The following is a 12802-nucleotide window of genomic DNA, read 5'->3' on the forward strand; positions in this document are numbered from 1 at the left end:
CCTCCCTCCCGTAGGACCATATCGCCTATTCATCTCCCTTAAGACCATTATCTCTATCCTGTTACTGAAGACTTTGAGCCCTTTCTGCAGGACGCGTATATAACTACAGACAGTGCCAATGGACTTAGCTTTGCATGTAATGAATATATTGATACATTTAGACCCTATAATTGCTTTGATTAAAATCAAGGGTTGATTCGTTGATAAATGTAGGAGTTAATCAACAGTGTTGCGTTAATGACTTGCTATTTCAGTGGCTGTCAAGCATTTTTACGGAAATGATTGATATGATGGAAATGAAACGTAGGCTCTATTCCATGAACGATCAAAGTTGACCTTTTGGGTTCGTTCTCTCTGGTCAGAGGTCAGGTCGTGACCTCAAAGGGGTTCGTACCGTTGTGTTCAAGGGCCATACCGTCGTGCTCAAGGGTCCTACCGTCGTGCTCAAGGGTAGTACCCATCGCGCTCAAGGGTCCTACCGTTGTGCTCAGGGTTCGTATCGTCGTGCTCAAGGGTCGAACCGTCGTGCTCAAGGGTCGTACCGTCGTGCTCAAGGTTCGTACCGTTGTGCTCAAGGGTCGTACCGTTGTGCTCAAGGGTCTCACCATCGTGCTTAAGGTTCGTACCGTCGCGCTAAAGGGTCGTACCGTCGTGCTCAAGGGTCGTACCGTCGTGCTCAAGGGTCGTACCATCGTGCTCAAGGGTCGTACTATCTTGCTCAAGGTTCAAGGTCGTCGCAACGTACGGGAGGGTCGTACCAAGAGAACCACGGTCGTCGCAACGTACGGGAGGGTCGTACCAAGAGAACCACGGTCGTCGCAACGTACGGGAGGGTCGTACCAGGAGAACCACGGTCGTCGCAACGTACCAGAGGATCGTACCAGGAGAACTAGGGTCGTCGGAGGGTCGTATCCAAACATGAGTCGTGCCATTATATTGTAGGGTCGTACCGGATGGACCAGGGGTCCGCTGTACACCGTACCGAAGCATGGTTCCGGGACGACCACGGAGGGTCGTTCAGGAGGAGCTGAAAGAGGAAGCCTCACCTTTGCTGGAATCGCTGGAAACTCTATAGCGAAGTTTCCGATGCCACGTCAGGTACCTTTTTTCCAAGAGGTTTAATGATCTCTTAAATGGGACATTAAGGAGTTCGAACCGAATGAAGCCACTTTCGACTCGGCATTCGATGGTGTTCGTGTGAACCCCAAACCTCCCACTCCATCCCTACCCCCCAACCCTCTCCGAGTTAGCATTACGGGCGAATTCCAGGATGGATTTCTTAATGAACTCGACCATTTCAGTTTTCCCAGTCTGCTCACTGCATTCATGTACCTCCTGTATCATAAGTGTATTGCACTGTATTGTATCTTTCTTTTTTTTTAAAGGTTTTGACATTCTTGGTCTTCGTCAGTGGTTCTAGTTTTTCATTCATTTTTCCTTCTTTCCTGGTGAGAATGTATGCCAATTAGAGCAAGTTTGAATTACCGAAGTGTGTATACCCTAGTCAGTTCTATCGAAGGTCTTGGTGGCCATCGCATTATGACACGTCTTCACGAAACACGAAATAGTTCGAGTGGGTGCAATGTCCTCCTCCACCACCACACACACACACACCAGTGTAAGTGTGGGATTCACGCCATGTACTTTTTGGGGGCTACAAACACCTGTGAATGGAGGACAAAGTGATCCTTACAACACTAGGGGAGGGAGCGAGGGTTACCACTGACTGGCCCCGAATCCTGTCGCAGCACCTGTGATTGTGGATCAAGTTGATAAGACGGTTGAAAGAAATATATATTTATCCAGCCACAGGGGAAGAATTCATCTTTTTTTCTTCTTCTTCTTCTCTTTTCTTCGTCTGAAGTGGTTTAGATTCTCAAGGGAGACATGGGAGAGGAAATGGGTTAGGGAGAGATGTCTGGACGTGGTGTGTGACTTCATTTGCCCACTCCCTCCCCTCACGGCCTGTTAGGTCAACGATTCGTGTGAGAAGTGGTAACGAGAGAGAGAGAGAGAGAGAGAGAGAGAGAGAGAGAGAGAGAGAGAGAGAGAGAGAGAGAGAGAGAGACGTGCGGCAGCAGGCGCAGTTCGGTCGAGACTAGGGTGTGCTGAAGTTGGTTCAAGTCTTACGGAGAGGATGAGTGAAGAAGGATTGACGAAGGGGATCGACGTGTCGCAAGAGACAGGTGGGAGGGGGGAGCAAAAGGGAGTCGGTGGATGGAGGGAGTGAGGGAGAAGTTAGAGTGTCGACGCATTCAGGAGGATGGAGAGGGATTATATGGGATAGAATAATTGGGATCAAGTGTGCTATAGAGGGAGCTACATGCTGTCATTGGAAGGTACTGGTATATATGATATGGTCGAGTTAAGTTATATATATATATATATATATATATATATATATATATATATATATATATATAATATGCCTGTATTCTCCTGTTCCTCGTAGCTCTCCATCGATTGCAATTACGTCCTGATTGTTACGTTCTAAACACAGGCGACTGTGTGCCGCCTCCTTACTGCTTCGGCAGCCGCCGTGACTCCGTCTCAGGAGACACGAAGCGAGCCTTGTTGCTGTTACTTTTGACGCCTCGAAGTAAAACTTGTTGTTGCCTCTGAAGCTTTGAAGCAGGCATTGTTGTTGTTCTCGTCTCTTCTGAAGCCTCGAAGCAGGCGTTGTTGTTGTTGTCGTCCCTTCTCAAGCCTTGAAGCAGCGCTCTTGTTGTCATAGCCCGGATCCACTATGGACTAATTTCATCGCCGGGGCTGGAGGCGACGCATCTTAAATTTCATCCATCGAGGGGCTGTGTATGAGAAGCTTAATCTCATCTTCTGGTGTGGCCTCGGGGTGCTGGTCGACAAGGGGAGAGGAGGCTGCTGGAAGAGTCTCCCCAAGGCAGGCCATGTAAAATTCCCTTTCCTCTACCACACAGAACACCTCAGTCCCTCCTCCAGACTTAAAACATCACCCATTCTTGCCTTAAAATGTTGAGTCTTCGTGCGTTTCTTTCGGTACCTGAATGGCATTATCTTTATCTTTAAATTGTTCTCTCTTTTTTTTTCTTCTTTTCGCATTTACGTCTTTTCCTTAGTTCCTTCCTCTTGTATAATCTGCTGAGGCCGCCTGTCGTAGCCTCGGTGTTTCACGGTGTAGGGGATGGATGGCGCTCGCATTCCCTCCCTTCAATGGACAAGGAATAGCGTTACTAGTCGTCTACGACCTTCCCAACTCCCCTAAGGATAGAGGAAGATCCCAATGCAAGAGAGTTTGAAGTACCAGCGACTCATACGGGCAATCTGCTGCAAGTGCGTAAGTAGGTCGGGGCTTTCGAAAGCTTAAGCGAAGAGGGTAAGCTTAAGGCAAGGAGAGAGAGAGAGAGAGAGAGAGAGAGAGAGAGAGAGAGAGAGAGAGAGAGAGAGAGAGAGAGAGAATGTGAGTTTACATGAGTTTACGAGAGAAAGACAGACAACAGGAGGCCTGATTGGCCCACGACTGGGTTGTCTAGGAAAGGAAAAAAGAAATATTTAACTTGACAAGAAAGATTTGATTCCACTCAGTACTTTTTCAAGCTCTAATCGACTCCCCGCGGCTGCACATTAGCCTTCCAGTGTCCCCGTTACAGCAGTCGTTTATACGTTCATTTCTGGCGTTTTACCGAAAATATACCTGAATCTACAAAATATTTGTCTTAATGACTTTTGACGATATTCATAGTCTTAGCATTCACTCCGGAGATCTGACTGAGAAAAGAAGTTTTTTCCCACATCCTTACTACATCTTTTAGCTTTGAGTTTTATTCTATTTGACCTGGTAACCGTATTTTCTTGTACTTCGAAAAGATGCTCGTGGTTCACTTTACCGAACTTGTTCAGAATTTTGAACACTTGGATTAAGTCTCTGCGAGGTTTACGTATTTTAAAGGGAGAAGCGATCCAATCGTTTTAGCTTCTCTTCGTATGCCAGATTTCTAAAGGATGGGATCAGTTTTGTCGCTCATCTTTGTACTTCTTCATCAGAGCCTTGAAAACATGTTGATCGGTTGTGGTATTCGAGATGTTTCTTCCATTGTGAATACAGAGTTAAAAGAATAATTTAGTATGGTAGCCATTACCTTGTCGTCAGTAGTAAGTGTGTCATGTTCGTCTCGTAATGGACCAAATTCCTTCTTTTACTGTCTTCCTTTGTCTTATATAATTGAAGAATTCCTTAGGATTATTCTTAACTTTGAAAGTTATTCTTTCTTTTCTTCGTCGCGTTTACTCTTGTACTCTCTTTGGATTTCGATTCATTCCTGGCGATTTTCATCAGTTCCCATTGATTTGAATTCCTTATATGTTTTTCTTCTTTTGGCGACTTTGTCCTTCTGTTCTCCTATTCATCCTTGATGGTTTTCAAATATTGCAAGTTCTCTTTGAAATTCGTGGAATATGTTTATTTTCAATCTTGAGTCGTGTGTTTTTTGGAATTATTCCACATTTCCTCTACTGTGTTGATGTCAAGAAGTTTTGTCCAATTGGTGCTGCCAATTTCTTGTCTCATGTTTTCAAAATTTCTTCGTCTATAATCTGTGATCAGGAGTTTGTTGTCATGTATTTCATAATCTAAAGCTATCTCTAAAATCGAATAAACTACTTCGCAAGTTTATTAAGTGTATGTCACTGGTGAGGACAAGATCAAGAAGGTTTTCGAGACCCTCGAGTGGGTTTAGACTGGAATCAACTGGTGTCTAGAAAAGCGTCTTCAATCAGTTACGTTAGTTTCGTTCCCTCAAAGTCACCTGTTGACGTGTTCAAGTCTATGTTTGGATCTGGTGTGTGTGTGAGAGAGAGAGAGAGAGAGAGAGAGAGAGAGAGAGAGAGAGAGAGAGAATAAATCACCTTGTATTCTTGTATCCAATCATGGGTCATGATGTGGGTTTGACGTCCAACAGATCCCCAGAGAAGATCGCCTGGGCGACAGCGGCAGCCGGGAACACCATTACTGTGGGATCCAGCCAGTCCTTCCTGGACTGGACCTGCCCGGGGCATCGACACAGAAAATGTGTCACAGGTTAGTTACACTATATATATATATATATATATATATATATATATATATATATATATATATATACATATATATATATATATATATATATATATATATATATATATATATATATATATATATATATATATATATATAACACTGGAGGTTGTTAGATGAACACTGGAGGGTGTCAGATGAACACTGGAAGGTGTTAGATGAACACTGGAGGGCGTTAGATGAAAACTGAAGATATACAGCAGATATTGTAGATGTAAAGATCTGCCTGAAGATATGTGGAGGGTCATGATAATATTGTGGTCAAGAATGCTAACTGGTAAGGCAAGGATGCGATGGGTAAAAAGAAAAGAAAAAAGATATTTTGGTTTGCCCTCGAGAAAGTGAACATGTAGGAAGATATTGCATGAGAAAAGTAAATGTTTCATAGGTTATGCGTGGGGTCAGAGGTCAAGCTGGTCACAGTGGTCGTTCATCCCGGTTGTGGTGGTAAGGGGTCATGATGGTGACAGGTCTTGATGGTGACCTGTTAGGTCGTAGTGATTGACATGTAGGAGAGATCATACGTCAGGCGTACGACCACCAGTCCTATACCTCCCTCAGATCGTACGACCAGTCCTATACCCACCTCAGATCATACGACCAGTCCTATAGCTTCCTCAGATCATACGACCAGTCCTATACCTCCCTCAGATCATACGACCAGTCCTATAGCTTCCTCAGATCATACGACCCGTCCTATACCTCCCTCAGATCATACGACCATTACTATACCTCCCTCAGATCATACGACCTGTCCTATACCTCCCTCAGATCATACGACCAGTCCTATACCTCCCTCAGATCATGCGACCAGTCCTATAGCTTCCTCAGATCATACGAGCACTCCTATAACCACCTCAGATCATACGACCAGTCCTATAGCTTCCTCAGATCATACGACCAGTCCTATAGCTTCCTTAGATCATGCGACCAGTTCTATACCTCCCTCAGATCATACGACCAGTTCTATACCTCCCTCAGATCATACGACCAGTCCTATACCTTCCTCAGATCATACGACCAGTCCTATAGCTTCCTTAGATCATGCGACCAGTTCTATACCTCCCTCAGATCATACGACCAGTTCTATACCTCCCTCAGATCATACGACCAGTCCTATACCTTCCTCAGATCATACGACCAGTCCTATACCTTTGTCATAGATGTCGTAATTCTAGATACAGCTTATCTGACGTTTATCATAGATGATATACATCTCTGTTTATGCAATCTCAAGTGCACTTTCGTGTCATGATCACACCATCAGGGGGATACACTAGAACGAGACGTAGAACAGTCAGTTGATGTGCAGGGGAGCGACGTAGCGTGGACGCCACTGGTAAACAAGCGTTACCGGATGGTGGCGTTCGGGATGGTGGTGTTCGAACCCGGCGTCATATGCATGTCATAGCACCGCCGTCCAGCAACGCTTGGTTTACCAAATGGCGTCTTAGCTACGTCTCTTCCTCGTCTATCAACCGGCTGTTCTACATCTCGTCCTTGTGTCTCCCCTGATGATGCGATTAGTGCACGAAAGTGCACTTGGGAACTTATCGTGTTTCATTTTTCCCCGTGGACTCGTAGGAATATCTTGATCACGCGCAAAATTGTGATCCTTTCCAATATATATATAATAAATGATGAAATAAGCAACGTAAATCTGTCTGCTAAGTATACCAAGCTCAGTTGGCCACGGAAAGATAAACAGGACACAGACGTTTCTCTGTAGACCGCAGAGCTGCGTAGGTGTATGTGTGTGTGTGTGTGTGTGTGTGTGTGTGTGTGTGTGTGTAGGAGGGGCCTTGTCTTCGTCATACACCATCCCGGGCAGCTTATAATATGCCTCAGGACTGATATTATCACCGCTTACCAGAGCAGTGGACCACGGCCTCCTCCTTCCCCCCTGCCCCACCGACTGTAACTTACTTCATCATATTCATTTCTGGACTTCGAGAATTTACAGCAGCGGAAGAAGAAGAAGAAGAAGAAGAAGAAGAAGAAGAAGAAGAAGAAGAAGAAAAAAAAGAGGAAGAAGAAAAAGAGGAAGAAGAAGAAGAAGAAGAAGAAGAAGAAGAAGAAGAAGAAGAAGAAAAAGAGGAAGAAGAAGAGCAACAGCGCTGTTGTGTTCTGCTGTTACAATGCTGATGACCAGGGGTAAATTAGGGGCCAGGCAAAAATTAGATCCTACTGTCTGTTACTCACTCCCACCAGCACGTCGCTACTGCCCACACACACACACACACACACACACCATACACAGGTAATGGCGTATCATTTTTGTTGGCGGTCTCGGAATTTATTTATTCTTGTATCGTCACAATATATATATATATATATATATATATATATATATATATATATATATATATATATATATATATACACGAATAAAGTGTATATGAACGCGCACCTTCAGAGAACATACAAACCTCCAGGTTCGATCCCGGCTGTTGGAGGTTTGTATGTTCTATGAAGGTGCGCGTTCATATGCACTTTATTCGTATTCATATAACTCCGCGTTGTACAGTTAGGTTCGGTAAAACGCTATCAGCTGGCTATGTGTTCTGTTCGGAAACAACCGATAGACCCCGTTGCTCGCCATTGTAAGACTTAGGGTATTCGAGTACTTAGTATTTCGAATAGTTGTTTCCTATTATACAGTCCCTTAGCCTAGCGGTTACATGCCTGCCTCTTGCACAAGGGGTCCCAGGTTCGATCCCGGCTGTTGGAGGTTTGTATGTGATATATATATATATATATATATATATATATATATATATATATATATATATATATATATATACACGAGGGCAGCCACGGTGGGAGGCACTTTACATAGAGGTTCCCACCAACGCATGACACCTCATTAGGCACACCAGAATTGACATCAAGCGCAAAATATTCTCGGTTTAAGGAGCCGTCTGCAGTAGCCGTGTGAGGCCCAGGCACTAGACAAGAGGTAACCAGGTGAAGAGGACAGTAAGATAGTGCTTTCCCCCTCAAGGAACTGTCAGGAGGAGGAAGAGGAACGCGCAGGAGGAGGAGAAGGAGGAACTCGCAGGAGGAGGAGGAACACGCAGGAGGAGAAGAGGAAGACAAATGGCATGTTTTTCTCTACCTTTTATGGGCTTGTCCTAATGGGCGGGTGGCGGGCGAGGCCTTTCTTGAACGGTGGCGTTGTGGAGGCGGAGGTGGAAGAGAGAGATTAAAGGTGGTGGAGAGGAGGACCCCTTTGCGGAGGCGAGGCTGTGTGGAAGGACTCCCGTGCAGGAGGAAGACTAGTAGTTGGAGGAGGACCAGAGGCACCTAGTGTGTGGAGTTGGAGGAGGACCAGAGGCACCTGGTGTGTGGAGTTGGAGAAGGACCAGAGGCACCTGGTGTGTGGAGTTGGAGAAGGACCAGAGGCACCTGGTGTGTGGAGTTGGAGAAGGACCAGAGGCAGCTGGTGTGTGGAGTTGGAGGAGGACCAGAGGCACCTGGTGTGTGGAGTTGGAGAAGGACCAGAGGCACCTGGTGTGTGGAGTTGGAGAAGGACCAGAGGCACCTGGTGTGTGGAGTTGGAGAAGGACCAGAGGCACCTAGTGTGTGGAGTTGGATGTCGCGTGGAGAGAGGACGGGAAATTGGAAGAAGCAGCAAGTCAAAAAAAAAGAAAAATTAGGGACAAAAATCCAAACTTCAAATGGAAGGGGAAACTGAAGGTTCAGTTGATCAGGCTTGAGAGAAAGAGATATAATTAAGGGGGAATACAGAAGAAGGCGAGAGTGGAAGAAGGAGAGAGAGAGAGAGAGAGAGAGAGAGAGAGAGAGAGAGAGAGAGAGAGAGAGAGAGAGAGAGAGAGTCAAAGAAGCATCAGAGATGATGCCATAAAGAAGAAAATTCAGACTTCGACAGGACCTGGGGGAAGCAGGGAGAGAAGCAAGTCGGTCCCTGTGGAAGATGATGGTCCCCCTCGTCTCGAGGGGGCTGGAGGTAGTCGGCCTCACCCACCCAGCCAGAGGAGCTGCTGCTGCCCCAAGTCTGCAGACCCACACCTAACTCCCTCCCTCCCTCTGCTGTGATGGCTCGCGTTCCCTCCCTCCCTCTGCTGTGATGGCTCGCGTTCCCTCCCACTCTCACATTTACACGAGAGTATTTCATGGCTTTATGGTGTCATTACCTCCTCCTCCTCCTCTCAGGGCGCTCCAGAAGAGAGTCTTTCTTATGGCGCGTTGGCGTTACAATGTTGACGTCACGCACCTTAGTAGAATCCCTCTTGGTGCCACACACACCACCACCTGGGCCAGCCCCACGCGAGCAGGACTTTACATCAGAGGTGAGGGACGAATTCTGTGATTAGAGATGTGTGTGTGTGTGTGTGTGTGTGTGTGTGTGTGTGTGTGTGTGTGGGTGGGTGGGTGTGTGTGTGACTGATTCCCTTTCCGCGTCCTAGCGAGGTAGTATTGGGAACAGACGAAAGATGGCCTCACTGGAACACACCCAGTCTCTAGCTGTCGTGTGGAATGAACTTAATTCCATTCACAGCCAAGACCACCACACCACTCCATGGTTCAAACCCACTGAGAGCACGTCGCCCCCCCCCTCAGTATACCAGTCAGTTCATTTCATTCTATCCAACGCACATCCTTCGCTCCATTCACTTAAACTTCCCCTTAAACTTAGCTCCGGCCACTTCTGACAATAAATAAATAAATAAATAGAAAACAGCTAGTTCTCCTCCCTTACCACATATTCGTATTACCTTTCACATGGCGTCAAAATTGTCCAGGTAGGGCTGATTCGAACCCAGTCGCTAATCGTTAATATCTGGGTAGATCTGATTCGAACCCAGTCCCTTATAGCTGGGTAGGTCTGATTCGAACCCAGTCGCTAATCGTTAATATCTGGGTAGATGTAATTCGAACCCAGTCCCCAGTAGCTAGCTGGGTAGGGCTGATTGGAACCCAGTCGCCAATATCTGGGTAGGTCTGATTCGAACCCAGTCGCCATAAATTGTGTCCTACAGAGGCCTGTGTACAGCGTAAAGTCGTAGAAGTCCTCTGTGTCCCAGCGTTCGTCAGAGGCACGGTGGAGAAAAGACGTCTTGCGTCGCGCGACCCACTGAGGAAAGCACCGCCCTCGGAAGCCTGAAGGAGTGGTTGCTAATGACCCATAACGTCTTACGGTGCCACTAACTTACAGGACACGAACCAAATGCGTCGGTGTTTCCCCGAGATGTAGGGAAGAGGAGGGGGGTAATGTACCTCATGATTTATGCATGTGTATGGCAACACGTTTATGTCATCTCTGTACCAGTGTTCGCTGGACACTTCTCTCCTATAATGGCTGAGTCTTTTATTGTCTGTTTTGCTGTTTACCTGGGGAGGTTATCCATGCTACCACCCCCCCAGGCCCTTCCTTTCCCCAGGGGTACGACGGTACGATCCTTGGGCACGACGGTATGGTCCCTTGAGCAACGACGGTGCGATCCCTTGAGCAACGACGGTACAGTCCCTGAGAGCACGACGGTACGATCCTTTAGCACGACGGTACGATTCTTGAGCACGACGGTACGATTCTTGAGCACGACGGTACGATCCTTGAGCACCGACGGTACGATCCTTGAGCACCGACGGTGCGATCCTTGAGCAACGACGGTACGATCCTTGAGCACCGACGGTACGATCCTTGAGCACGACGGTACGATCCCTTGAGCAACGACAGTACGATCCTTGAGCATGACGGTACGACACTTGAATACGACTGAACGACCCTTGAACACGACTGCACGACCCTAGGATACGATGGCAAGGGCATCAGACCCACTCCTTCGTCAGAAGGCCCTACCTAGGCTTTTGTATCCTAAGGGTCGTACCGTCTTCATCACGGGTCGTGCCATCGTGTATATATATATGTGTACATTGAGATGTATAGGTATGTATATTTGCGTGTGTGGGCGTGTATGTATATACATGTGTATGTGGGCGGGTTGGGCCATTCTTTCATCTGTTTCCTTGCGCTACCTCGCTAACGCGGGAGACAGCGACAAAGCAAAATATAAATAAATAAATATATATATATCTATATATATATATATATATATATATATATATATATATATATATATATATATATATATATTTCCCCGTCGTTCATGACTCGTTATTTATGCATCATCCGAAGCAGTGTAAGGTTCCACGTAGCTTGTATCGTTAGTACCCTGCGAATGAAAACGTGTCCTGAGACTGCTGGTGGTGCCCCCCCGCTCACCCAACACAAAGAAAACGAGTGAAATGAACGCCCGAACCCCAGAGAAGGCGAACTAGCATAATACAGAACCACCACCCGCAGTAGTAAACTTGGTTGACCCGCCGTAGGATTTTATGACCGTACTTCATCAATTTATCCCTGGGGATAGGGGAGAAAGAATACTTCTCACGTATTCCCTGCGTGTTGTAGAAGGCGACTAAAAGGGGAAGGAGCGGGTGACTGGAAATCCTCCCCTCTGTTTTTTTTTTAATTTTCCAAAAGAAGGAACAGAGAAGAGGGCCAGATTAGGATATTCCCTCAAAGGCCCAGTCCTTTCTTCTTAACGCTACCTCGCTGACGCGGGAAATGGCGAATAGTATAAAAGAAAAGAAAAAAGACTTCATCAATTGATCACATTCAATCTCTGGGATTTTTTCGTGGAACACGAGTGTGCCATTTAAACACCTCTCCTCCTCCTCCCCTTCATTGTGGGCTGGATATTATTTTTTCCTAAACCTGAGAGATACATATGTATATTAACTGGTTCGGTACAGTCCAGCCCCGCTCCTCGCGAGGGACGGAGGCTCATGAGGGGTAGGCAGCAAGTTCCTCACAACATTACTCACACACTCGGGGAAATACGTGCATATCCCCGAGTCATACCGACCACAGATGAAAATGGTCTCTTCATCCTCCCCCCTCAAGTACCCGGAATATAGCTGACTTCGCAGTGGTGGATTTTCTTGATGTGCGTCCTTTTAGCCTCAGTGAATCTAGCGATGTTGTTGACTGGGGAGAGAGAGAGAGAGAGAGAGAGAGAGAGAGAGCGTTAAGTGCCACGCTGGAGAGGGAGGAGGAGAGAGAGAGAGAGAGAGAGAGAGAGAGAGAGAGAGTGCAGAGCTGGGAGGGAGAGAGAGAGAGAGAGAGAGCGATGTTGTTCACTGGGGAGAGAGAGAGAGAGAGAGAGAGAGCGTTAAGTGCCACGCTGGGGAGGAAGGAGAAAGAGATAAACACACACACACACACAAAAAAAAAGAAATAGCTGACACATTATATTGTCGAATGTTAGACTGTGGCAGTGGTGTGTGTTGTGGTGAGGGATGTACTGAGAGAAGGAACCTGGGGATATACGAAAGTATGCGAGTCGTGTTGAACAGAGATGTCACAGGACGAGATACGTATGATGTTTGATTATACTTGACAAAAAGGAAATGTGTAGCAGCACGAATGGGGAAGTTTATGAGTGAGAATGTCCATTCTTAAGAATAGTGTTTGTGAGTTATAAATAAATACAGTTTTTTTTTGTGTTAATATTTGCGACTTAGAAATTGATTGGTTAGGGACGAGGCTAACTTAATCTTTTGAGGAGTTTTTCAGATGTTAATCTCTAATCACGATGATTCGCTTCCAATCCGCAGGGTCTTCTCTTCGAATCATACATTTGCCTTCGAATTTTCACCACACTTTCACAGACCGCCTCGAAGAGA

General features: G+C 46.3%; 1 long non-coding RNA gene across 2 annotated transcripts in view; it reads left to right on the forward strand.

Annotated features, from left to right (window-relative positions):
• The window catches only part of LOC139758825 (uncharacterized), a 178914-nt gene that overhangs the window by 153879 nt on the left and 12233 nt on the right, over positions 1-12802 (forward strand). For both annotated transcript variants that reach the window (XR_011714946.1, XR_011714945.1), the window contains one exon: positions 4935-5053. This is a non-coding gene — a long non-coding RNA (uncharacterized lncRNA). The remainder of the gene's footprint in view (positions 1-4934; positions 5054-12802) is intronic.

The sequence above is a fragment of the Panulirus ornatus genome, chromosome 31, assembly GCF_036320965.1.
Source record: "Panulirus ornatus isolate Po-2019 chromosome 31, ASM3632096v1, whole genome shotgun sequence".
NCBI classification, from domain to species: domain Eukaryota; kingdom Metazoa; phylum Arthropoda; class Malacostraca; order Decapoda; family Palinuridae; genus Panulirus; species Panulirus ornatus.